Source organism: Agelaius phoeniceus, chromosome 30 (assembly GCF_051311805.1).
Source record: "Agelaius phoeniceus isolate bAgePho1 chromosome 30, bAgePho1.hap1, whole genome shotgun sequence".
Lineage (NCBI taxonomy): Eukaryota > Metazoa > Chordata > Aves > Passeriformes > Icteridae > Agelaius > Agelaius phoeniceus.
Genome location: NC_135294.1, coordinates 6,951,419 through 6,975,442, shown reverse-complemented (window position 1 = coordinate 6,975,442; position 24,024 = coordinate 6,951,419). Strand labels below are relative to the sequence as shown.

General features: G+C 47.7%; 1 long non-coding RNA gene across 5 annotated transcripts; it reads right to left on the bottom strand.

The window, feature by feature from the left end:
* Positions 1-1,825: 1,825 nt before the first annotated feature.
* Positions 1,826-12,129, bottom strand: LOC129130705 (uncharacterized). 5 transcript variants are annotated; one of them, XR_013185612.1, is made up of 20 exons: positions 11,466-12,129; positions 11,364-11,391; positions 11,229-11,271; positions 11,046-11,151; positions 10,050-10,111; positions 9,929-9,970; positions 8,107-8,213; positions 7,943-8,023; positions 6,792-7,865; positions 6,686-6,713; positions 6,431-6,598; positions 6,267-6,347; positions 6,028-6,190; positions 5,085-5,147; positions 4,967-5,008; positions 4,829-4,872; positions 4,684-4,727; positions 4,562-4,602; positions 2,937-4,480; positions 1,826-2,258 (listed from the first exon to the last, which is right to left on the bottom strand). It is a non-coding gene; the product is annotated as an uncharacterized LOC129130705 (long non-coding RNA). The 5 variants fall into 5 exon arrangements; XR_013185609.1 differs by having other exon boundaries at positions 6,503-6,598; XR_013185611.1 differs by having other exon boundaries at positions 6,503-6,598; positions 6,814-7,865.
* Between the last annotated feature and the right edge of the window lie 11,895 nt (positions 12,130-24,024).

The window sequence follows — 24,024 nt, the reverse complement described above, 5'->3', positions numbered from 1 at the left end:
AAGTTTTCTATTTTTAAAGCATTTATTTTCTTAATTTTGTTTTTTATTTTTCTATTTTTAATTTTTGTATTTTTAAAGCATTTATTTTTTAATTTTGTTTTTTATTTTATGTTATATTTATTTTTTCTATTTTTAAAGCAGTTATTTTTTAATTTTGTTTTTTATTTAATTTTTACTTTTTAAATTTTCTATTTTTAAAGTTTTTGATTTTTAAATTTTATTTTTTATTTATTTTTATTCTTAATTTTTTTATTTTTAAAGGACTTATTTTTTTAATTTTATTTCTTTTTTATTTTTATTTTCAATTTTTCTATTTTCAAAGCTTTTTATTGTTTAATTTTATTTTTTATTTAATTTTTATTTTTAATTTTATATTTTGAAACCTTTTTTTATTTTTTACTTTTATTTTTTATTTCTATTATTAATTTTTCTATTTTTAAACCTTTTAATTTTATTAATTTTTTATTTAATTTTTATATTTAATTTTTCTATTTTTAAAGCATTTATTTTTTTTAATTTTGTTTTGTATTAAATTTTTATTTTTAATTTTTCTATTTTTAAAGCATTTTTTAAAATTTATTTTTAATTTAATTTTTATTTTTAATTTTTCTCTTTTTAAAGCATTTTATTTTTTTAATTTTATTTTTATTTTTATTTCTAATTTTTCTATTTTTAAAGCATTTATTTTTTTAATTTTGTTTTTTATTTAATTTTTATATTTTTCTATTTTTAAAGCTTTTTATTTTATTTTATTTGGTGCTTTTCAGACCAATTTAAGGTGGTGATTGTGGTGGTGTTTGAGGGTCTTGCATTACGGCACTGTAAAGTGCCGTACAATTTTATGGAACTTGTACGGCACTTTACAGCACTTTACAGGTTTGGGGTTTTTTTTATTTGTTTTTAATTAATTTTGTTATTTTATTTATTTTTATTTTTAATTTTTCTATTTTTAAAGCATTTTATTACATTTTATTTGGTGCTGCCCAAACCTGCTGTAGTGCATTTTTATACTTTGTAATACTTTGAAGTCATTTTGTTTTGTATCCCCATATTTTTCCCAAATGGTTTATCCCAAACTGTACCCTCCTCCCTTTACCTGTGTTATCCCTCTCCCAGGATGAGATCATCCCCAAACCCCCACCCTGGCTCTCTGTCAATCACTCAGCCTCCCATCCCCTCCATCCAGAAGTTTCAGTCCAAATCGTCGAGTGATCAGCCAGAGGCTGGGAGTCAGCCCCCCAAGCCTTGCCCCGTACGCTGTCCTGTATGTCTATCCCCCAGCATCCATCCCTTAGGGTCACTTAATGGTTGGTAGGATGTTACCTGCTTTTGGTTTCCACCTCCCTTTAAATGTAACCTTGGCACATCTCCCGGGGGGCTCTCGGCAGGAGGCCCCGAGGTGCAGGAGCTCCTTTGGGACTCCTAATAAAGCCTTGGAATAACCCCTGCTAAGAGTCGGCCCTTTATCTTCTACCGCTGTCTCTGGTGTCTCTTCTGCTGCAAAAGCGACCAGCCCAGGTGCCCTCAGTACCCTCAGGGCACAGAGGGTGTCTGCCCCCAGCCCAGGTGCCCTCATTACCCTCAGGGCACAGAGAGTGTCTCCCCCCAGCCCAGGTGCCCTCAGCACCCTCGGGGCACACACAGAGAGTGTCTGCCCCCAGCCCAGGTGCCCTCAGTACCCTCGGGTGTCTCCCCGCTGTCGGCCGTGTCAGGGCTGCCGACTCGGGACTGGCCCAGGGTCACTGAGAGGCTCGCACAAACCCGCTCGGCCGCTGATTGTGGTGGTGTTTGAGGGTCCTCCAGGACAAGGGAGGAGATGAGAATCTTGACTCCCCCTTTCAGAAGGCTGAAATATTATTGTATGATCTCTATTATATTAAAAGAAAATGAGATATTAGAACTACACTAAAAGAGCAAGGAGACATCAGAAAGCTGGAAAGGAATGAATAATAAATACCTGGGACTGCTCACAGCCCTGACACAGCTGGACCATGATTGGTCATCAAGTAGAAACAACGCACAGGAGACCAACCCAAGATGCCCCTGTTGCTAAACCATCTCCAGCCCACACTCCACAGCCAGCAGATTGTTTATTGGTTCCATTTCTGTTCTGAGGCTTCTCAGGAGAAAAATCCCAGCGAAAGGATTTTCATCAAACACGTCAGTGCCAGGTGATGGCACAGGCAGCATCGGCCGGCCGAGGTCACTGTGTCATCCCTGCCAGCCCAGGTGTCACAGCAAGGAGGAGAAAGTTCACCCTGCAATACAGAGCAATACAACACACCACACATATTAACACAAGATGATAACCTTTTTCTATTTCCATTACATGTGGATTTATTGTTACAGGAAACCCAAAACAACAAAAGCACACAGAAAACAACACTCATCTACCATTAACACCCCCTTCACATGACACACAAACTCACCATCCCTCTCATCACAACTGCTAAATTACACCCCAGCAATCCTTGCTCCTCGGGAACATGGTTGCCAGGAGCCACCAAAAATTCCTCCTGCCTGACAAAAACCCCGGTGCCTGGACGGTCCGCGCCCAAACTTTGGCGATGAATGTCGCCTCACAGACCGACCAGGACCGGGGAAAAAAAACCCAGCCAGGGGGAAAAAAAAAAGAAAAAAAAAACCAGCCGGGGGGGGGGGCGGGTGGGGGGGTAAACCCGGCTGGGGATTTTTTACTCTAAATTTACAAATGAGTTGAAAAACCTGAAAAGCAACAGTCACACACACAAGGTTAAATCCAGTCAGCATGCGCTCACACACGCAGAGACGAGCAGACACAGACAGACACAGGCACGTGCTCTCACACACAGGCTCACGCACGCAGAGACGAGCAGACAGACAGACACAGACACAGGCACGTGCTCTCACACACGCTCACGCACTCCTCCCATTTAAACGTTCCCTGCGGCCCTTACTCGAGACGCTGAAGAGAGCGCTTCCACGCTTCTTCTGGCTGCTGCTCCTTGACGTCAAATGGTAGATTCTGGGGAAATCAGTAGTCTCGGGGACCTGTGAGACGACAGGAAGCGGTCAACGAGTGGCTGACAGCTAGGACTTGTCCGCACTCTGACCGATAAATTTTCTATCCAAAACCCCATAAAAGACAGATGAACAGTAAAGTTTTTATAACTCTTCTACCTAACTGTGACTACATGCCAGGGCAGGGCAGCTCCGACCATAAGTGGTACAACATGAGTACACACAATAAAAGCAGATGCATACAGTGCAAGTGTACATGGAGTGTAAGTCCATACAATATAAGCCAGCATAGGTACACACAATGTAAGTACATACAGTATAAGTACATACAGTGTAAGCCAACATAGGTAAACGCAATGTAAGTACATACAGTATAAACCAGCATAGGTACAAACAATGTAAGTACATACAGTATAAGCCAGGACTTGAGACAGCTCTCTGGAAGATACTAATTCTTGAGCCCTGTACCCTTTGAGAAAATGGAACCTATAGAACTGCTGCAGTCACGTGAGGAGGGTGTAAGACGCTTCCTCCAGAAGTCCAAGAGAATGGCGTGGAAAAAAAGGCACTACCAAAGCCGGTAGTGAGAAGGAAGATGGATGAGAACATCTTGTCCCTTTGAGACACTCCAGTCTCAAAGAGTAAAAATGTACAGCTGCCGGAATAAGGGATATCCGGAAAGGAACGTGAGTAGAATACGGGCAATGTGGCACAGAATAGTGCCGATAAAGCGTTGAGACGTGACAAAGGCCTGTGACACGTAAGACAATGGACACAGACTACATAACACAGACATGGACAACATAACACGGACAACATAACATAGACACAGATGACATAACACAGACACAGATGACATAACACAGAGACGAGTGACAACTGCCTGGCACTGTCCCCGTAGGGACCTGAGATTCCTAGCGCAAGATGAGCCAGAGGCTGATGATGCCAAAGGAAAGGGAGCCCTATGACGATGGCACGTGATGATGAAATGGAACTCGTCAAAAGAAGTTAGTGCCGAAGTAGTTAAGAGGATGCTCGAGAGGCTCGGCGAGCCTAGAGAAGGAAGCCGACTGCCGGGTGACCGTGGCCGTGGCTCTGGACGCGAAGGCGAGCTCCTCGGGAGAAAGGTCCATGACGACGTCGAGTCGGGGGAGGCGGACGACGCGAAGTACGCGAAAATGTGGAGATGGGTCGGAACTGCCCTGCCCGGCAAAGCCTCTGGCGAGGCTGAGGGGAAACCCTCTCCCTTTACTTCCAGAGAGCCCACCCCGCTACAGACCTGTCCCCTAAGCTGACATCAGATTGCCTCCTGTGAGAGTAAAGGCTATTCCCCTTCTCCCAGCCACTGGCCCCGACACTTAGCTTTTGGAAGAGGAGCGGACGAAATCCATCCTCGGTCACATGTGGACGTGGAGATGCTCTCCGTGTGTGCTTCGGTGCTGCCGTTTCCAAGCTTTGGCTACGAGCCTCCTCAGGGTACCTGAGACAAAACAGAAAAGGTGACTATTGCCCTCAACAACAGTAATCCCCGGGACTCCTCCGCACCACTGCCCCGGCTCACCTCAAATCTTGATTTCGCTCTGGAGGCTGCCCGGAAGATACCTGCGAAAAGAAAAGGTACACGCTTAGCATGCTGCTGTGTGACGCTCACCTATGGGTCAGCCTGCCGAAACCCCGACTCACCTGCCCTCCTCTGTTCCTTGGCGTGCCTAGGGCAGCAACAGCACCTGCAATGAAACAAAGCAGAAAAGCATGCTGAGATACTGTGAAAACACAACCTCCCAAATCTGACAAGGATGCCACACCAATACCTTAAGCTCTGACCCACCTGGCATAGGCGTGCTCGGCCAGGATAAATGGCAAGTGGATCACCTAAAATAAAAAAAAAAATAGGAGATGCTTAGAGCAGCCCCAAAACTGAGACATCAGCAATAACAACTGCTTCTGTACGCTACTCAATGCTCACCTCGCCCACTCGGCCTTGACTACTGCTCTCGGCCTTGACCTCCTAAAAAGAGAGACAAAGAACAATGCTGTAACGGGCACCATTTATGCTTCCTCTGCAGAGAGAAACATGGACTCACCTGCTCGGGGGAAACCCCGCATCTGGGATGGGGGGCTCTGCCCTGGATTTTATCCTTCTGCATCTGAAAGAAAGTTAGGACAAAAGTCAAAGAGCTGCAGGATAACTTAAGAGCTCCAGATATCTTGTGTCCAGCTACAAATCCCACCTAGAGTGCAACTACACCCCACATTACAAACTTCAAGTCCCCGGGACTGCTCCTATTGCACCAGGCTATGGGGCAGGGCAGAGCAGCTCCGGCACAAATGTGTGTGCAGACACCCGTGACACAGGACAGGACGTGACAGACAACGGGGACACAACACGGACAGAAATCTCCTGGCACGGAAAATGGCTGCAAGGACTGAGAGAATGCAAAAGGAGATGACCAAGGTGAGACCGATGGTGAGCTGATGAGGCTCAGAGAACCCTGGAGGAAGAAGATGCTAAGCGAATGATTTATTCCAAGAACTGCAAAGATGGATGCCCGAGAATCCTATGGCCAGAAGCCTCTGCCTGCCCTCACGTTCTTTCCAGTCCTAGTCTGCCATAATGGATCCTGGCGGGGCACAGCTGTCCATACAGCTCAGAACAAGACCTGAAAAGACAACTGACCGGATGCTTCTAAAGAGACAAGAGAGTCTGATGCCTGTCTGAGCTCCTGAGCCTAAAGTTCTATGGCACTGGTGCCAGGCCAACGAATGCAGAGATCACAGATGCTAACAATGATGCCAGGGTTTCTGACAGGCCCCTCCAAGGCCTAAGGTAAAAGACATGACATATCCAACCAACACATAATACACAAAAGACAAGTGACACGATACACACCGGGACTGCTCTGCCCTGCGCACCTCAGCACTGGGACCCAAAGTCAGGCTTTGCTTCTATGGGGCCTAAGGGGTCGCTTCATGGACATCCCCCCATCTCCAAAGGGGACTCAAAAACCCCTCCCGGTGGGTCCCTACCCTGCGTGCCGCTTTCATCCCCTCTGTGGGTCGTGGCCTTCTACTTATCTCTCGCACAGCTGGGGATGCCGGTCCGTGTCAGGTGCAAAAGAAGGCAGCCTCGACATCTGGGAAGTTCCTGCTGGCACTGTTGTTCAACAACTCCCTGTTGTTTCTTAGTCAGCTACATGAAAGAAATCCAAATATCAATGCACAATCTCTGCAGCACACTGGCCAAACCCAACAATTCTGCCACTCACCGTTTTCCCAAGAATGCCCGGCTCCTGGGGCCGCACCCTTCGGCTGCGCTCCGAGGCTGATGCCATTGTCACGGGGTAAGCCTGGGGTAAGAGGAGATGAGGTGATTTGGCATCGCTGAAACCTGAGCGGACCCTCGCTCCTCCTCCCTACTTCCCCGACTCACCACAACTCCTGGGCAGGTGCCCAAGGCCACCTGGATGGCACCTTGAAATAGCAGAGTTCAGGGCTTCCTCACCTGGTCCTGTAACGCATCCACAGGGCTCACACGTGCAGGGAACCCGGTGCATCGGCCGGCTGGTGACGGGGGCTTGGCAGGCTCCGAGTGGATTGCCTAAACCACAAAAAAGAGAATGGAAACTTAGAGCTGCACCAGAAACTGAGACCTGAGCAATAACAGCTACTTCTCTCCACTGCTCACCTTGACTGCTGATACCCAGATTTCCTTCCTAAAAAGAAAGACAAACAACAGAGCTGTCACAGAGTCACCACGTACACTTCTGCTGCAGAGACAAATGGTGCCTCACCTGCTCGGGGGAAACCACTCACCCGGGATCGGGCCCTCTGGCACAGATTTAATCCACCTGAATCTGAAAACAAAGTTAGGACAAGAGTCAAACTGTTGCAGGATAACTTAAGAGCTCCAAATATCTTGTGTCCATCTAGAGTCCAACTACACCCCACATTAAAAACTTCAAGTCCCCGGGACTTCTCCTATTGCACCAGGCTATGCGGCAGGGCAGAGCAGCTCCAGCACAAATGTGTGTGCACACACCCGTGACACAGGACAGGACGTGACAGACAACGGGGACACAACACGGACAGAAATCTCTGGGCAAGGAAAATGACTGCAAGGACTGAGAAGATGCCAAAGGAGATGAGCGAGGGGAGACCGATGGTGAGCTGATGAGGCTCAGAGAAACCTGGAGGAACAAGATGCTAACCAAATTATTTATTCCAAGAACTGCAAAGATGGATGGCCGAGAATCCTACGGCCAGAAGCCCCTGCCTGCCCTCACATTCTTTCCAGTCCTAGTCCGCCATAATGGATCCTGGCGGGGCAGAGCTGCCCACACAGCTCAGAACAAGACCTGAAAAGACACCTGACCGGATGCTTCTAAAGAGACAAGAGAGTCTGATGCCTGTCTGAGCTCCCGAGTTCAAAGTTCTATGGCCTGGGTGCCAGGCCGAGGAATGCAGAGATCGCAGATGCTAACAATGATGCCAGGGTTTCTGACAGGCCCCTCCAAGGCCTAAGGTAAAGGACATGACACATCCAAACACACATAATACACAAAAGACAAGTGACACAATACACACCGGGACTGCTCTGCCCTGCGCGCCTCAGCGCTGTGATCCAAAGTCAGGCTTTGCTTTTATGGGGCCTAAGGGGCCACTTCATGGACACGCCCATCTCCAAAGGAGACTCAAAAACCCCTCCCAGTAATTCCCAAACCAGCCCCCTGCTTTCATCCCCTCTGTGGGTTGTGGCCCTCTACTTATCTCTCGCACTGCTGGGGATGCCGGTCTCGGGTGCGAAGAAAGGCCGCCTCGTCAGCCGGGAAGGTCCTGCTGGCACCGGGCTGGTGTCTCTCACACAGCTATATTAAAGAAAACCAAACATCAGTGCCCGATCTTGGCAGCCCATCGGCCACAACCCCACAAGTCTGCTACTCACCCTGCTCCTAAGAACACTCGGCTGCTCAGGCCGCAAGCTTCGGGCACGCTCGGAGACCGAGGCCGTCGTCACAGGGGATGCCTGGGTTGAGAGGAGATGAGGTGATTTGGCACAGCTGAAACCTGAGGGGACCCTCGCTCCTCCTCCCTACTTCCCCTACTCACCACAACTCCTCATCAGTTCCTGACCCAGAACGCAGGGCTCGCAAGGGCAGCAAACCCGGTCCATTGGCCGCTGGGGATGGGAGCCTGGCGTGCTCCGAGTGGATGGCCTAAGGCACAAAAACGAGAATGGAGACTTAGACGTGCCCCAGGAATTGAGACCTCAGAAACAAGAAATGCTACTGATCACCTTGCTCTCCTGAACTTGACTGCTGAGATCCAGATTTACTTCCTAAAAATAAAGACAAAAAACAGCGCTGAAACAGGGTCACCCTTGACACTCCCCCTGCAGAGACAAATGGTGACTGACCTGCTTGTGGGAACCCCCTCACCCAGGATGGGGGCTCCGCCATGGATGCAATGCATCTGCATCTGAAAGAAAGTTAGAACATATGTCAAACACCTGCAGAAAATCTCAAAAGCTGCAAACACCTCAGGTCAATATAGGAATAGCATCTAGAGTCCAAGGACAGCCCACATTACAAACTTCAATTCCCCAGGACTTCTCATATTGCACCAGGCTACGCGGCAGGGCAGAGCAGCTCCGGCACAAATGTGTGTGCACACACCCGTGACACAGGACAGACAGGACGTGACAGACAACGGGGACACAACACAAACAGAAATCCCCTGGCAAGGAAAATGGCTGCGAGGACTGAGAGAATGCAAAAGGAGATGACCGAGGGGAGACCGATGGTGAGCTGATGAGGCTCAGAGAAACCTGGAGGAACAAGATGCTAACCAAATGATTTATTCCAAGAACTGCAAAGATGGATGCCCGAGAATCCTACAGCCAGAAGCCTCTGCCTGCCCTCACGTTCTTTCAAGTCCTAGTCCGCCATAATGGATCCTGGCGGGGCAGAGCTGTCCATACAGCTCAGAACAAGACCTGAAAAGACACCTGACCGGATGCTTCTAAAGAGACAAGACAGTCTGATGCCTGTCTGAGCTCCTGAGGCAAAAGTTCTATGGCATTGGTGCCAGGCCAAGGAATGCAGAGATCGCAGATGCTAACAATGATGCCAGGGTTTCTGACAGGCCCCTCCAAGGCCTAAGGTAAAAGACATGACATATCCAAACAACACATAATACACAAAAGACAAGTGACACAATACACACCGGGACTGCTCTGCCCTGCGCGCCTCAGCGCTGTGATGAAAAGTCAGGCTTTGCTTCTATGGGGCCTAAGGGGCTGCTCCATGGACAGCACCTATCACCACAGTGGACTCAAAAACCCCTCCCAGTAATTCCCAAACCAGCCCCCTGCTTTCATCCCCTCTGTGGGTCGTGGCCCTCTACTTATCTCTCGCACTGCTGGGGATGCCGGTCTCGGGTGCGAAGAAAGGCCGCCTCGTCAGCTGGGAAGGTCTGCTGGCACCGGGCTGGTGTCTCTTAGACAGCTGTATTAAAGAAAACCAAACATCAGTGCCCGATCTTGGCAGCCCCTCGGCCAAAACCCCACAAGTCTGCTACTCACCCTGCTCCTAAGAACGCTCAGCTGCTGGGGCCCCACGCTTCGGGCACGCTCGGAGACCGAGGGGGTCACAGGGGGTGCCTGGGTTAAGAGGAGATGAGGTGATTTGGCATGGCTGAAACCTGAGGGGACCCTCGCTCCTCCTCCCTACTTCCCTGACTCACCGCAGCTTCTCGGTGGTTCCTGACCTGGCACACAGGGCTGGCGAGAGCGGCAAACCCGGTCCATCGGCCGCTGGGGATGGGAGCCTGGCATGCTCTGAGTGGATGGCCTAAGGCACAAAAACGAGAATGGAGACTTAGACTTGCCCCAGGAATTGAGACCTCAGAAACAAGAAATGCTACTGATCACCTTGCTCTCCTGAACTTGACTGCTGGGATCCAGATTTACTTCCTAAAAATAAAGACAAAAAAACAGCGCTGAAACAGGGTCACCCTTGACACTCCCCCTGCAGAGACAAATGGTGACTGACCTGCTTGTGGGAACCCCCTCACCCAGGATGGGGGCTCTGCCATGGAGGCAATGCATCTGCACCTGAAAGAGAGTTAGAACATATGTCAAAAACCTGCAGGATAACTCAAAAACTGCAAACACCTCAGGTCAATCTAGGAATAGCATCTACAGTCCAACTACAGCCCACATTACAAACTTCAATTCCCCAGGACTTCTCATATTGCACCAGGCTATGTGGCAGGGCAGAGCAGCTCCGGCACAAATGTGTGTGCAGACACCCGTGACACAGGACAGGACATGACAGACAACGGGGACACAACACGGACAGAAATCTGGCACGGAAAATGGCTGCGAGGACTGAGAGAATGCAAAAGGAGATGACCGAGGGGAGACCAATGGTGAGCTGATGAGGCTCAGAGAATCCTGGAGGAAGAAGATGCTAACTGAATGATTTATTCCAAGAACTGCAAAGATGGATGCCCGAGAATCCTACGGCCAGAAGCCTCTGCCTGCCCTCACGTTCTTTCGAGTCCTAGTCCGCCATAATGGATCCTGGCGGGGCACAGCTGTCCACACAGCTCAGAACAAGACCTGAAAAGACACCTGACCGGATGCTTCTAAAGAGACAAGAGAGTCTGATGCCTGTCTGAGCTCCTGAGGTGAAAAAATTCTATGGCCTGGGTGCCAGGCCAAGGAATGCAGAGAGCACAGATGCTAACAATGATGCCAGGGTTTCTGACAGGCCCCTCCAAGGCCTAAGGTAAAAGACATGACATATCCAACCAACACATAATACACAAAAGACAAGTGACACGATACACACCGGGACTGCTCTGCCCTGCGCGCCTCAGCACTGTGATCCAAAGTCAGGCTTTGCTTTTATGGGGCCTAAGGGGCCGCTCCATGGACACCCCCATCTCCAAAGGAGACTCAAAAATCCCTCCCGGTGGGTCCCTACCCTGCGTGCCGCTTTCCTCCCCTCTGTGGGTTGTACCCCTCTACTTATCTCTCGCACAGCTGGGGATGCAGGTCCATGTCAGGTGCAAAAGAAGGCAGCCTCAACATCTGGGAAGTTCCTGCTGGCACTGTTGTTCAACAACTTCCTGTTGTTTCTTAGTCAGCTACATGAAAGAAATGCAAATGTTAATGCATGATCTCTGCAGCACACTGACCAAAACCCAACAACTCTGCCACTCACCGTTCTCCTAAGAATGCCCGGCTCCTGGGGCCGCGGTCCGAGGCTGATGAAAAAACAGGAACAGATGCTCAGAGTTGCAGTGGAAAGCAACACTGGAGCAATAACAACTGCTTCTGGACGCTACTCAATGCTCACCTTGACTGCTGATATCCAGCTTTACCTCCTAAAAAGGAAAAGACCAGAGCTGTAACAGAGTCACACTTTACACTCCCCCCGCAGAGACAAACGGTGACTGACCTGCTCGGGGGAACCTCCTCACTCGGGATGGGTGGATGGTTTTGGCCCTGGATTTTATCCTTCTGCGTCTGAAAGAAAGTGAGGAGAAAGGTCAAAGGGCTGCGGGATAACTTCACAGCTCCAAACATCTCCTGTCTATCTAGGAATATCATCTAGAGTCTGGCAACACCCCACAAACTGCAAGTCCCTGGGACTTGTCCTCTTGCAGCGGGCTATGCGGCAGGGCAGGGCAGAGCAGCTCCGGCACAAATATGTGCAGACACCCGTGACACGGAACGTGACAAACAGGGGGACAACAAACACAACACATCATGCTTGTGGTGAGGGTCTCGAGGGGAAAAGGCAAAAGGGACCCCAAAGACACACTAGGTAACACGGTACACCGGACAACACGACGTGGACCGGAACTGTTCTGCGCTGCCGGCCTGAAAGCTGCCGTCAAAAGTAGAGCCTCTCCCTTTAGCTGTCCTAAGAGGCCCCTTGGAGCAGCTTGCTTTTCCCTCTGCTAATTTTTAAATCTGTCCCAGGAACTCCCAACCCGCTACTCTCCCATTGTCCCATCTCCAGGCCGTGGCCCTGACTTATCTTTTGGATGATCGGTGATGTGGATCCACGTTGCTCCTGAAATCAGTCTGCCTCAGAGGGCCCCGTGATGGCCTGTTAGCCTCTCGGTCAGCTACAATAAAGAAAAACAAAACCAAAGTATGAGTACAGAGTTATGTGGGCCAAATCCCGGCGAGTCAGATACTTGCCCTCTCCTGAGTGTGCCTGGCTCCTTCAGGCTCCAGCTTCATCCTGATTCCAAGGCTGTGCCCGTTATTGTGAGTGGCACCTGGGTTAGAGAAAGGCAAAGTGAAATGGCATTCCTGTGAGTGCAGTGGATGACCTTGTGTGCTGTAAGATGTGTGAATGCCTCCGCTCAGCTTCTAAAAGGCCTTAGGTGGGGGGCTCAAATAAACACCCTTTCTCACCCTGCTGCCTTCAAAACCACCCCCCCAGCAATAACTCCTAACTGGATACCCACTCACCCTCCCTCTCCTAGTCACAATCCTCAACTCACCTGAAGCCTCAATCTCAAACATCATCTTGGACGCTGGGCAGATCCCTCTTGTGACACAATGAATCTGCTGAAAAAAGTGTTGTAATTGACACAACCTGGAGCCTCTGGAAGCTACGCTCCTCCTAAAAGAAATACAAAACAATGTAAGAACAAAACCAGAAATTACATATGCGCTTTACCACCCCTAAACACAAAACCCAAAATCATGAACTTAAATACTCCCTGTATTCCAGGCTGTTTTCTTCACAGGATCTTCAAAGCCTCTGTTGCTTCAGATGCCCAGAAACACCTGCTAGAAATAAGCTGAAGTAAGCTGAAAGAGCCTCTTACCTGAAATGAGAGGAGAGCTGTGATCCCAGCACATCCCAGAGGAGGAATGAAGGCCCTGAGCAAAGGCTGGGGTTAATATACCCCTGATGGTGCCCGCCTCTCGTTCCCATGGCACCCGGGAAAAGGGAGGGGGTGAATCCCACCGGGTATAAAAACCCTCAGAGTGCCTGCAGGTGTTTGGCTTCTCTGATTTGATTTCATGGGGAGCAAAGGGCTTGTTATAGAAGAAAACTCTTCATAAAAATAACAGCGCTTTCTTTTTTTGCAACAACTATTTGGAGCAAAAGGGCAGAAAGCTGGTAAGAAATAAACGTTTCTGTTTAGGCAGCATAACTATATAAATTGGGTGATTTGCTGTTAACTTACATAATTATTCCTTAGTGGCTACTAAGTAGTACTTCACGTGTGTCTAAGCTGGGTGGAGAAAATTGTCTAAGTCTCCTTGGGACCTCTAATTAGGCCTATCTACATTGTAAGTAAAAATAAGAAAAATAAAAGCTTCCCAGGCAGTGTAAGTGCATGCCAGGCTCACCCTGCTCTGAGATACTTGGTCCTATGGCACAGAAAGAAGGGCCCTGAAATGTAGTTTTAAAATGCTGAAAAAAAGCAGAGCTTCCTTCCAGTGCACCCCTTAAACAGAGGAAATGGGGCAGTTACCTCTACTGAAACTAATACAATAGCAAATAATTAGTGTCTGCCCTTTAATTTATTCTCCTTAAGTACTGGGAAAAGAGGGGTTTTTCTCTCTCTTTAAATCTCTCCAGGCATGAAAAAAGAGGGGTTTTTCCCTCAGTTCAAACTCTTAAGATGGAGGGTACAGCTGGGCTTCTCCCTCAATTTAGGCCTCAGGACAATAAAAAGGGGGCGGCTACCCTTAATTCAAACCCATAAGAAACATTGTCAAGGTTTTCCCCTTCTATTTAGACTGGGGAATAACAGAAAATGAGGACTCCCTGTCAATTAACACCCCTAACACCATAGAAAAGGCAGGGATTCTTTCAACTGAGACCATTAAAATGGCAGGGGAAGCGGAGTCCCTCCCAGTTTGAACACAAAAAATAAAGGAAAAGGAAGCTTTTTGCCTTTTTTCTAAACCCTTTTTCTCCTAATAACCCCTCTCCTTTCTGGGAGTGCTGTGGAGGGTCTGGGGGCCCTGGGGAGGGACTGACACAGTAAAAGGGGAAAGTTGAAAGCCCTCTCCTGGAACCCCACATGCTGCCTGGCCTGCTCAGATGCTGCCCCTTGGCAAAAGGGCTCTTCCCTTGGCATTTTCTCAAAGTGATGCTCCGTGCCGAGGTGGGTCCGGCTGCTCCCTGGTCCGTGCTGGATGCTCCGACCGTAGTTCCTGGAGGGACCCTTGGGATGCCCCGTTAGCCCCTCTGGACTAGCGGCTCCCTGTGCGGGTGTGCCCGGGTAACCCTCTGAAAGCAGCTGGGCACACGGGGGGTGCTAGACCTTGGAGTGGGCTTGAGGTGAAGAAAGGTCCTGTGAGGAGTTCCTTCCCCTGCACAGCCCTTCGTCTGCCCCTTAAACCATGGGCTGCCAGACTTTCCTTTCTAAGGAAATTAACCGTCTTTCCTCTCTGTGTGCCCCGGACCGCGGCTGCCGACGCCAAGAACTCTCGCCGCCCTTGGAGTGCCACGTGCCTCCTGCGAACGGACGTCGACGCGCAGCGGGGGTGAGTTTGGCTTTACGGGGAAGAGGGCCGGCGCGGGATTTCTCCGGGAGCGAAGCTGCCCCCGCCGAGAACTCGGGCTGCCCTGGCAGTGCTGAGCGCCTCCTGCAAACTGGCGTCGGGAGATGTGGGGGGTGAGTTTTTCTGTGCTGAAGTTCTCCCAGACCAAAGCTGAGAGCATCTAACCCTGACCACAACAACTTAGCTGGGTCTAAAACTTACAGCCTTCGGACTGGCGGCATGGGACCCGACCCGCTGTGCCGCTGCTGGCCCCTTGCTCAAGCGTTCCCCTGCGGTCCTAAAACTCTGCCTTTTCAGAAGGTGTTTCCTCTCACCCTGACCATAATCTTCAAAATATGCTAGAGACTCATAAAATGGCTTTGAAAAAGCCCCAACAATACCCTAAGTAGTCCCAGAAAAGTCCCTTCCAAAATCCCCTAAATACCTTTAAAAGTCCTGGAAAAAAAACCTCACAAAGACGTGCTCAGTCTCTGAACTCTACCTCTTGCTGTCTAGCCCACAGATGTCGTCCCTACCTTTTTGCAGTGGGTCTGTTGTCCTCTGAAGGTTCTGTCATTGTCCTGCTGTGTGAGGGTTGCTGTCTGGTCTCGCTGTTAGGGTTGCTGGGTTGTGCTGCTGTTGGGGGAAAAGGCTGTTTTTAGGGGGGCTGCTTAGGCTGAGGTTAGGGCTGGGGTGAGGGGTGGTACAGCTGTACCGTGCACCCCTGATCTCCACTGGACTGTCCAGCCCCCAAGCCCTCTCCCTTTACCCCTCAACCGGTCCCTCTGCCCCCCAGCCCTCAGCTCCTGTGTGTTACCCTTGACCCCTCTCCTTTGCCCCTCAGCCCCCAGCTTCTCTGTGTCACCCTACAGCTGCCCCTGCCACCCTCAGCATCTCTGTGTGTCACCCGCTGTCCCCTGTTCCTCCCTCAGCTCCCAGCCTCTGTCACCCTCAAGCCCCCACAGTGCCCCTCAAGCTGCCCCTCAGCCTCCATGTGTTGTGCCATGAAAAGACCCTAAAAAAACCTAAAAATTCCCTGAAAACCCCCTAATCTTCAAAATGTCCTATAAACCCCATGAAAACCTAAAAATAGCCTCAGAATGCTGTTAGAATACACTGGAAATACAATACTTTTAAAAAACCCTTAAAAATCCCCAAGGAACCTTTAGAAATCCCTAAATATACCCTAAATAGTCCAAAAAGAGCTCTAAAAATACCCCAAAAATCCTTAAAATGCCCTGATAAGACCCTAAAAAAGCCTAAAAATTCCCTCAAAAACCCTAAAAATACCCTAGCCCTAAAAAGTCCTCCACATACCCTCAATAGTCCTAAAAAACCCCCAAGAACACCCAAATCCCCCCCAAAAAATTCTTAAAAGTACTAAGAAAGCCCTTAAAATACCCTAACAAAATCTTTTAAAAGCCCTGAAAAAGCCCTAAAAGTATCCTAAATGTTCCCAGACATTTCCTGGAAAACTCCTCCAAAAAAGCCCTAAAATATCCTTTTAAAGCCGTGAGAAAAACCCTAAAAAACCCCTAAAAAACTGCTCAGCCCCCAACTCCTACCTGTCACTCTCTAGACCACAAACATCATTGCTACCTTTTTATTAGGGTTGCTGCCTGCAGCTGCTGGGAGACTTCTGGGGCTGTCCCAGCATTGGGGTTACTGCCTTGTGCTGCTGTTGGGGAAAACTGGGGTCCTAGGGGTGCTCTTTAGGGTGACCTTGGGGTTGGGTTGAGGGCTGCTGCACCTGTACCCTAACCCTACCTGGTACCCTGTGTCCTTTGTACCCCTAATCCTCAGTGTGAGCTCTCCGTCTGTCAAGCCTCCCCCTCCTTGCCCCTCAGCCCGCAATGTCTGCGTGCCACCCCGAGACCTCTGACATTGTCCCTTGGCCCCCTGGCCTCCACCGGGCACTCTCCACCTGGTTAGGGGTGGTTTTTAGGGTAAGGTTAGGGGTGGTGTGAGCGCTGGTTCACCTGTCACCTTCAAGCAGCCCCCACTTTGCCCCTCAAGGCATCTGCTCCCCCTCACCCTTTTCTTGTCACCCTCAAGCTCCCCACTCCCAGCCTCTCAGCATCTCTGTGCCACCCTGGAGCCCCCCAGTTGCTCCTAAAGCCCCCTTCTGCCTCTCAGCTCCCCCATCCTCTGTGTCACCCTCCAGCCCCCTCCCCTCAGCCCGCAGCCCCTTGTGACACCCTGGGGGAAATAGAAACATCTTGATGGAAGACAGATAATAAAATGCTTACTAGGGAATAGCAGAGGACATGTATCAAAACGCCCAGTGGGATACTCCGGCTTTGTGTGATCATTTTTTTTAAGGAACTATGGATGCATTGCGATTTTTGGAGTAGAAAAACAAGTAACTGAAAGATGTATAATTTGCGGAAGGATAAATAAAAGGGTAGTGAGAAAAACAACATGAGAAGGTCGTGAGTTAACTCGTCGACCATTTCAAAGTATCCAAGCAGAAGTTTGCTTTGGTAAACTCTGGATTTATTTGTAAAAACCGTTTAATCCAGGGGAAAAAAAAAAGGATATACCACATGCTGGGCAGGAGGGAGATTGTAAGAAAATAACATTTTTAAAGGCAATAAAAGAAAAACGGTGAAAGTATAAGGCTGGGAACGAAATATTACCTCATCCATTCCCGTTTGTTCCTCCACTCGTTCGCGGCTGCCCCAGCCCCTGTGCCGGCTCCGGCACGGTCCGTCTGTTCCGGTCCGTCTGTCCCGGTCCGTCTGTCCCGGTCCCGGCCGCCTGGCCCGCGGCCGCTCCGCTGGCCGTGCCGGCGGAAGGGGCGGGGGGTCCGTCCTGCCGTGTGCACCGTGGGTACCGCGCTGACCGCACCGAGGGAGGCTCCCGTCTGTCCCATCCCCGGCTGCCCTGACTCTGCTCGGCTCCCGCCGCTGCAGCCGGGGTCAGTCGCCGGCTTGGTCTCTGCCGGATCAGCCGCCGTGAGCCATGGGGGGCCGATCCACGCTCCAGCTCGGTCTGCACCGGAACAGCCCCTGGGACGATCCCGGCTGCAGACCCCGCCTTTGGAGGACCGAGACCCTGAGCTGTGCCGATGCCCTCGGGCGATTCCCCCTGCAGACCCCGCCTTTGGAGCACCCAGACCCGGAGCTGTGCCGATCCCCTCGGGTGATTTCCCCTGCAGACCCCGCCTTTGGAGCACCCAGACCCGGAGCTGTGCCGATCCCCTCGGGCGATTCCCCCTGCAGACCCCGCCTTTGGAGCATCCAGACCCTGAGCTGTGCCGAGTTCCCCCGTCCCGCCCTGAGCTCCGTTCCCTTGGTAACCACAGCTCCGGCTGCTCAGCGGAGCTCTCTAAAGGAATCACCTTATCGAAACACTAAAAGTTCAGGTAAAAGAAAGCCCTCTCCTGATTCATCCTAAAAATACGGGAGAAAAGCTATAGAAGATAAAAATCCAAAAAGAATGGGATAAAGGGATTAGTCTATTTCCATTAAAAGAGGCTCCCATAGGAGGGGGCGGACCAGGGTTTGGAAATGCTCCTTTGACTTCGTCTGAGGTCTGAAATTTTAAGAAATAAATAAAAGGGGTATTTGGAGGATCCCATAGGCATAGCTGAACAATTAGACCAATTTTTAGGTCCAAACATTTATACTTCAGAAGAGATGAGGTCTGTAATGAAAATAATATTTTTCTCAGGAAGAAAGGCAATTAATCAGAGCAGCTGAAATAAAAGCTTAGGAAAAAAGATAATCTGTGGGGACCCCCAGAGAAGACAAAATGCCAACTGTACCTCCTGAGTGGGGTAAAAATAACGAGGAGGGGAGTAAACACATGAATAATTATCGTAATTACATATTCAAAGGAATAAATGAGACAGCATATCAAAGGCGAAATGCAGGGAAACAAGTTTTTAAGGGACAGTTTTTAGAGGGGAAAGAAGAAACGTCAGCTAAATAGATAAACAAACTTAAGAGAAATAGGAAAATGGTCCTAAGTAAGCGGAAGATCTGAAAATCTTTAAAGAGATGGGCACAGAGGAGGAATAGGGCAGTCATAAGCTGTAATTTTTTGGGGGGCACAAATACCATCTGGAGCCTGTGATAACTTTAAAAGTGGGTCCCCAAGAAGAAGAATTGGAATTTGTAATAGACACAGGGGCAGAGAGAACCTGCCTGTTAAATATTCCAAAAAGTTATAGTGTGAGCAAACATATAGTGAAAGTAACAGGGGCAAAAAGAGAAAGTTTTACATTGCTGCTCATTAAAGATGTAGTAATTGAGGGAAGAAACTAGAATTTGGATGGGAGATGTCTTCTTGGTCCCAGGGGCAGGTAGCAATTTATTGGGAAGAGTCTTACAAGTGCAATTAAGAATAGGAGTTATATCAGAAAATGGGAAAATGACAGCTAGAGTTTTAAAATTAGGCCAAGAGGATGAAGGAAAAAAAAATCAACAAAGAAGTTTGGGCTGGAGAAGGAAATAGGGGAGGATTAAATATTGACCCCATAAGGGTTACAATTGAGAGAGAAGATTGTCCCATACATGTACGTCAGTATCCTGGATCTTTAGAAGGACGGGAAGGTTTGAAGTCAGTAATAGAAGGACTAATAAAGGATGGGGCATTAAAACCTTGTTTGTTTCCTCATAATATCCGTATTCCCCCAGTAAAGTCTGATGGGAGTTATAGACTAGTATAAGATTAAAGGGAGGTTAATAAAAGAACTCAGACTCACTACCCAGTGGTAAAATATCTTAGACACTTAATAAATAAAAGTAGCTAGAAAACCAACCATGAGAAAATTGCAAGAATTTTATTCATTCTCCCTCCCTCTTCAAAGAGAGAGATCAGAAAATTACCTAGATTATTGAAATATTATAGATTATAGATTGAGGGGTACGCACAAGTAGAAAAATTCGCGTATGAAAAAAATTGACAGAAGGAGATGATGTAAAACAGACCAAAGAAGATATTGTTAAATTGAAAGAGTTAAGTTAAAACTAGCCTAAGTACCAGCTTTAAGCTTACCTAAGAAAAATCCTTTATCCTTTATACATAAATACAGAAAATGGAGTACCTCATAAAATTTTAATTCAAGAGTAAGGAAGAGTAAAAAAATATCTAGTAGCTTATATATCAAAGATGTTAGACTCAGTAAGCCACAGCTAGCCAGTAGGTATTTAACAGCTACTGCAATCCTAGTAAAAGAAAGTTGTAAGCCTACTTTTGGAAGTAATTTAGTTAGGTTCACCTTGTACCATCTGAGGTCTGTTGAATTAAAAAAAAAAAAAAAAAAAAAAAACAAAAACCGAAAAAACAGGTAAGAAGAGAGGAAAGAGAGAAGTTGAAGTAGGGAGGTGGTTAGCAAACTCTGAGATGTTAGAATGTGAAGTGATGACATCTTGGTGCTAGAAGAGAGCAGAAGTGTGAATGCGGGTTTTTTGCATGAAAGGCAGGGAAGTGTCTCAACACACGGTTGTTAGGAGGTTATTCAATGCTGAACTGAGGTCCAGAAAGTGTTTAGCAGAATGGGCTCTCCTTGAAGGGAAAAGAGGATAAGTTGACTAGAGAAAGGAAAAGAATGTCAGGAGCACCTGGGGATGCCAAGTTTGGGGTTGTCAAGGTTGGGAGGTGTCTGCCCGCCCCCTACGAGCGGCGGGGTCTCGGAGGCTGCGGCAGGCACCGATCCATGGAGGTGACCCGGCGGCGGTGCTGGCAGCAGGAGACACACGGGTTTGCCGGGCAGGAGCGGGCTGGCTCCGTGGCGGAACTGCCGGGGGGGCTCCCAGACTGCCGGGGTCCCGAGTCGAGGATGGCAGCGTCGGCCCCGGTAAGTGGGCCGAAAGAGAGAAGGAAAGAGAAAGAGAGAGAAGAAGAGAGAGAGAGGGCAAAAGGGACCCAAGGCTGCCCCCAGGGTCCCCATGCCCGTGGCTGCTCTCCCCTGCTCCGGCCCTGCAGCCAAGTGGCAGCACGGCATTGACAGCAAGGCCATGAAAAGAGCGGGAGGGGGGCTAGCACTAAAAGATAAAATCAAAGCAGAGATTGCTGACTCTCCAAACCTCACAAAGTGGTTTGTTTTTCTTAAGTAAGAAGGTTTTTGGTCTTTTCTTTTGTGCGTTTTGTTTGCTGTTAAAAAGAAGTTTTTTGGTTTTTTTCCTGAAGAATGGGTTTGTAAGGCTAAAACAATTAAATGCTGCCCAAAAAGTAAAAAGCAATAGATGTGATACGTCTAGTGTTAAAATTGGTCTAGCTTTTCTTATTTAACTAACTGTAACTCACAAAAAGAAGAATTTGCCTCTGCAGCTATTAGCACAGCTGGATAGAAGAAGAAGAGGCTGCTGTGGAAAAAGCTTTTAGCTAAACCCAGAAAGTTTGGAAGAAAAGTGAATGGTAAAAGTTAATGCAGTATTGTCTTACTTTTATTACTATGCTATTAAGAAGTCCTATCCAGGTACTACTGAAGCAACAATCAGAATCACGGAAAAAGGGTAAATTCATACCAGCAGAATCAAAGGACTATCACATTTAAACCGGGTGATACCAAACTGACTTTCCAATGGGGACTGAGTGGTAATAGTTTGGAAAAAGCCAAATGATCCAAGAAATGTACAAAGAATAACACTGAATTCAGAAGTAAGACAATGCTTATACCACTGGTTTCAAGCACTGCCTGAATAAAACATCTCCTTAGGGGAGAATACTCCAGATAGAAGAATCAAGACTGTTTTTGTGTTCTGACCTTAGCCTGAGAATTGTACAGGGGAGAAGGGGAATTACCATTTCCATCAGTAAACTTTATTTGATTCATTCCAATACTGGACATGCTAGCTGGGTTATAAGTAAATGCTTGAATTGTGAGAATAATTAGTATTGTAGTTCACAAAATTTATGCTCTTATTGCAAAAAGTGTTAAAGTAATAACTTAGCTTTGTGGATGGGAATTATTACTGCCTGTTGAATGAGAGATACCTGAAGAATGGTAAGAGACCACAGTTAAAGGGTGTCAAAACCAATTTGCTTGGAAATTAGTTAAGAGAAAGTGACAAGGAAATAGAGGGCAAGACCAGATTGGCCTCTGTATTTTGCCACCGAGAAGATCAAATACACCTGCTGTGGGTTGCAACCTCACAGGCCTGGGAGGTGGGAGTATAAGCCATACTGGACCTCTGTTATTCCTGTTTCTGGCACTCATTTGTTCTCTTTTCCCTTTCGGGATACCAGCAAGATCGTGTCACAAATGCTACAGAAAGCATCACGTGGAAAGAAACCAAAGTTCCTCTTTAATTACACACACCTATGTCAACAGCCACTGTTATAACCCATCCAAATTAAGAACCTGTAGGCAAAATGGAGTAAATTATTGGATTACAAGAAACTTAGGAAAAAGTGGTAATAGATTTGGAATTGAATGTCCAAAAGGAGAGAGATGGATTTGTTTTACATTTAATCTTGAAGATACGGTTCGAGATTTGGTAAAAAAACAAATAAGAAACGAAAAGGTAAAACTGGCACAGCAACTTAACTCTGTATTGACCCCAAATTATCTATTGACTCATATGACAAGACTCCAAGCAGTTAGAGAAATGATAGCAAATGGAGCTGCCCAGGCATTGAAGTTAATATCAAGTCAGCTAAGCCAAACAAAAACTGTAGGGTATCAGAATAGGTTGGCTTTAGACTATTTATTGGCCAAACAAGGGGGTATTTGTAGGAAGTTTAATATATCAAATTGTTGAAAATTGATGAGCACAGAAAAGTCATTCTAGAAAAAGCAAAAGAAATCAAAGAAGAAAAAAATATATATGCATATAATAACCCAGGTACCAGTCCAAAAATTAGAAAACGATGTTAAAACCTAGCTGGTAGGGTAATATATTAGAAGAAATTAAGGTCTTTCATTTTATGTGTTGCAACTATTTTTATATTTCTTCCTTGTGTAATCCCCTGTTTTATTTTGCCAGCATAGTCCAGAAGATGCAAGTACATAAGAAATATTGCTCAAGCCAAAGGATTTACAAAGAATAAGAGTGGGGATTGTGAAAAATGTGTGTATTTTATGATTGGCTTTTTGGAAATATTAAAATGAATATTATATATGTTGTGTTAGAAAGTAATGCTGCATTAATTCTCTTAAGTAGTGTGTTAAATATAGTTTTAGGTTACAAAAACTGTTAAAATAGAAACGCTGCTATGTAAGATACTTTTTTTCAAGAAAGGACTTGCAGCGAGACAGCAGCCACAGGACACCTGAATCTTTCAGAGAAAAAGAATTTATTGCCCTCTTATCAGAAGAAACTAACTTCTTCCCGTCTCCAAGGCACTGTTAGGATTAGAAGGAAGAAGTGGATGATGACCAGACAGAATCCTGTATTTTAATGGAATTTATGCACCATGTATGAAGTGTATGACTCTGCAACAGGCTATTGCTTTTAAAGGTTAATCCTTTGTTAACAGGGGTCCTTTTTCGGGCTCATGCTGCCCAGAAAAAGGTACCCAGACGTCCGTAACTCTTTGTTTTTGTTGTCTCATATTGTCCTAATTCAAATTGTCCAAATTATTATTACTCTAATTGTATTACTATTTTTATAACCATTTTATTACTATTAAACTCTCAAAAATTTTAAAAGCAAGTGCTTGGCGTTTTTCATACTCGTCTGTTACTTGAAAATTATCAAAAGATTTTTGTGAGTTTTCTAATTTTGGCATTAATGCTGGCGAATTTTGAGGATTTACTGTCTCATTTTGGGTCGAGAAATCTGTCCCAAACACTGAGCTGGAGCTATTTGGGAACAGTTCTTTTTCGAAATTCTTTTGTGTTGGGATCAAAGGGTTGGCATTTGCAGGGGGAAAATAATTCTCTGTCTGTCCTGTATTTATTAAAGCAGCTGTCATATTCCAACCTCCTCCTCCTCGTCGCACAGTTTGTGTGCATGGATGTGGCTGTGCAGACGAATCGTGACACAAAGTAGTCCCACTGGGTGCTAGGAGTGTGGAAGGCGAAAACGCGGAGGCACATCAGGTATCGGTTGTGCACGGTTACGCGCTGCAGAGGGATCTCTCGGTGCCCGGCAGAAGGAGAGACGCAGAAGGATACATGCAAGGCACTGCAGTTTTTGCCTGCTGTGGTGCCGTGTATAGATGCAGTGGCAGCAGAAGTGGCGTGACAGGGCACATGGATGCCGGCTGTGGCCGGACAGCGGCATGCAGCGGCTCAGAACCGGGACCGTGCTGTATCAAAGCTGCGGCGAAAGCAGTGGGGGGTGGCGGCGGGGCCATGGAGATAGAACTGCACATGCGTGCGGCTGATCCCGGAAGCAGTGCTGTGGTTCGATGAGTCGGCGCGGAGTGATATCGCTGGTGCTGGGGTTGTAGCAACTGCCCATGCGTGGGTTCCGTCACTACTGCTGTGAGGGCAGTCATCATGGCGGTGGGCGGGCCGGGGCGTGCGGGAGGCGGCAGAGCTGCGGGAATGGGAACGGGGCTGCGGCTGTGGCCATGGAAGGAAACGCCGGGACGTC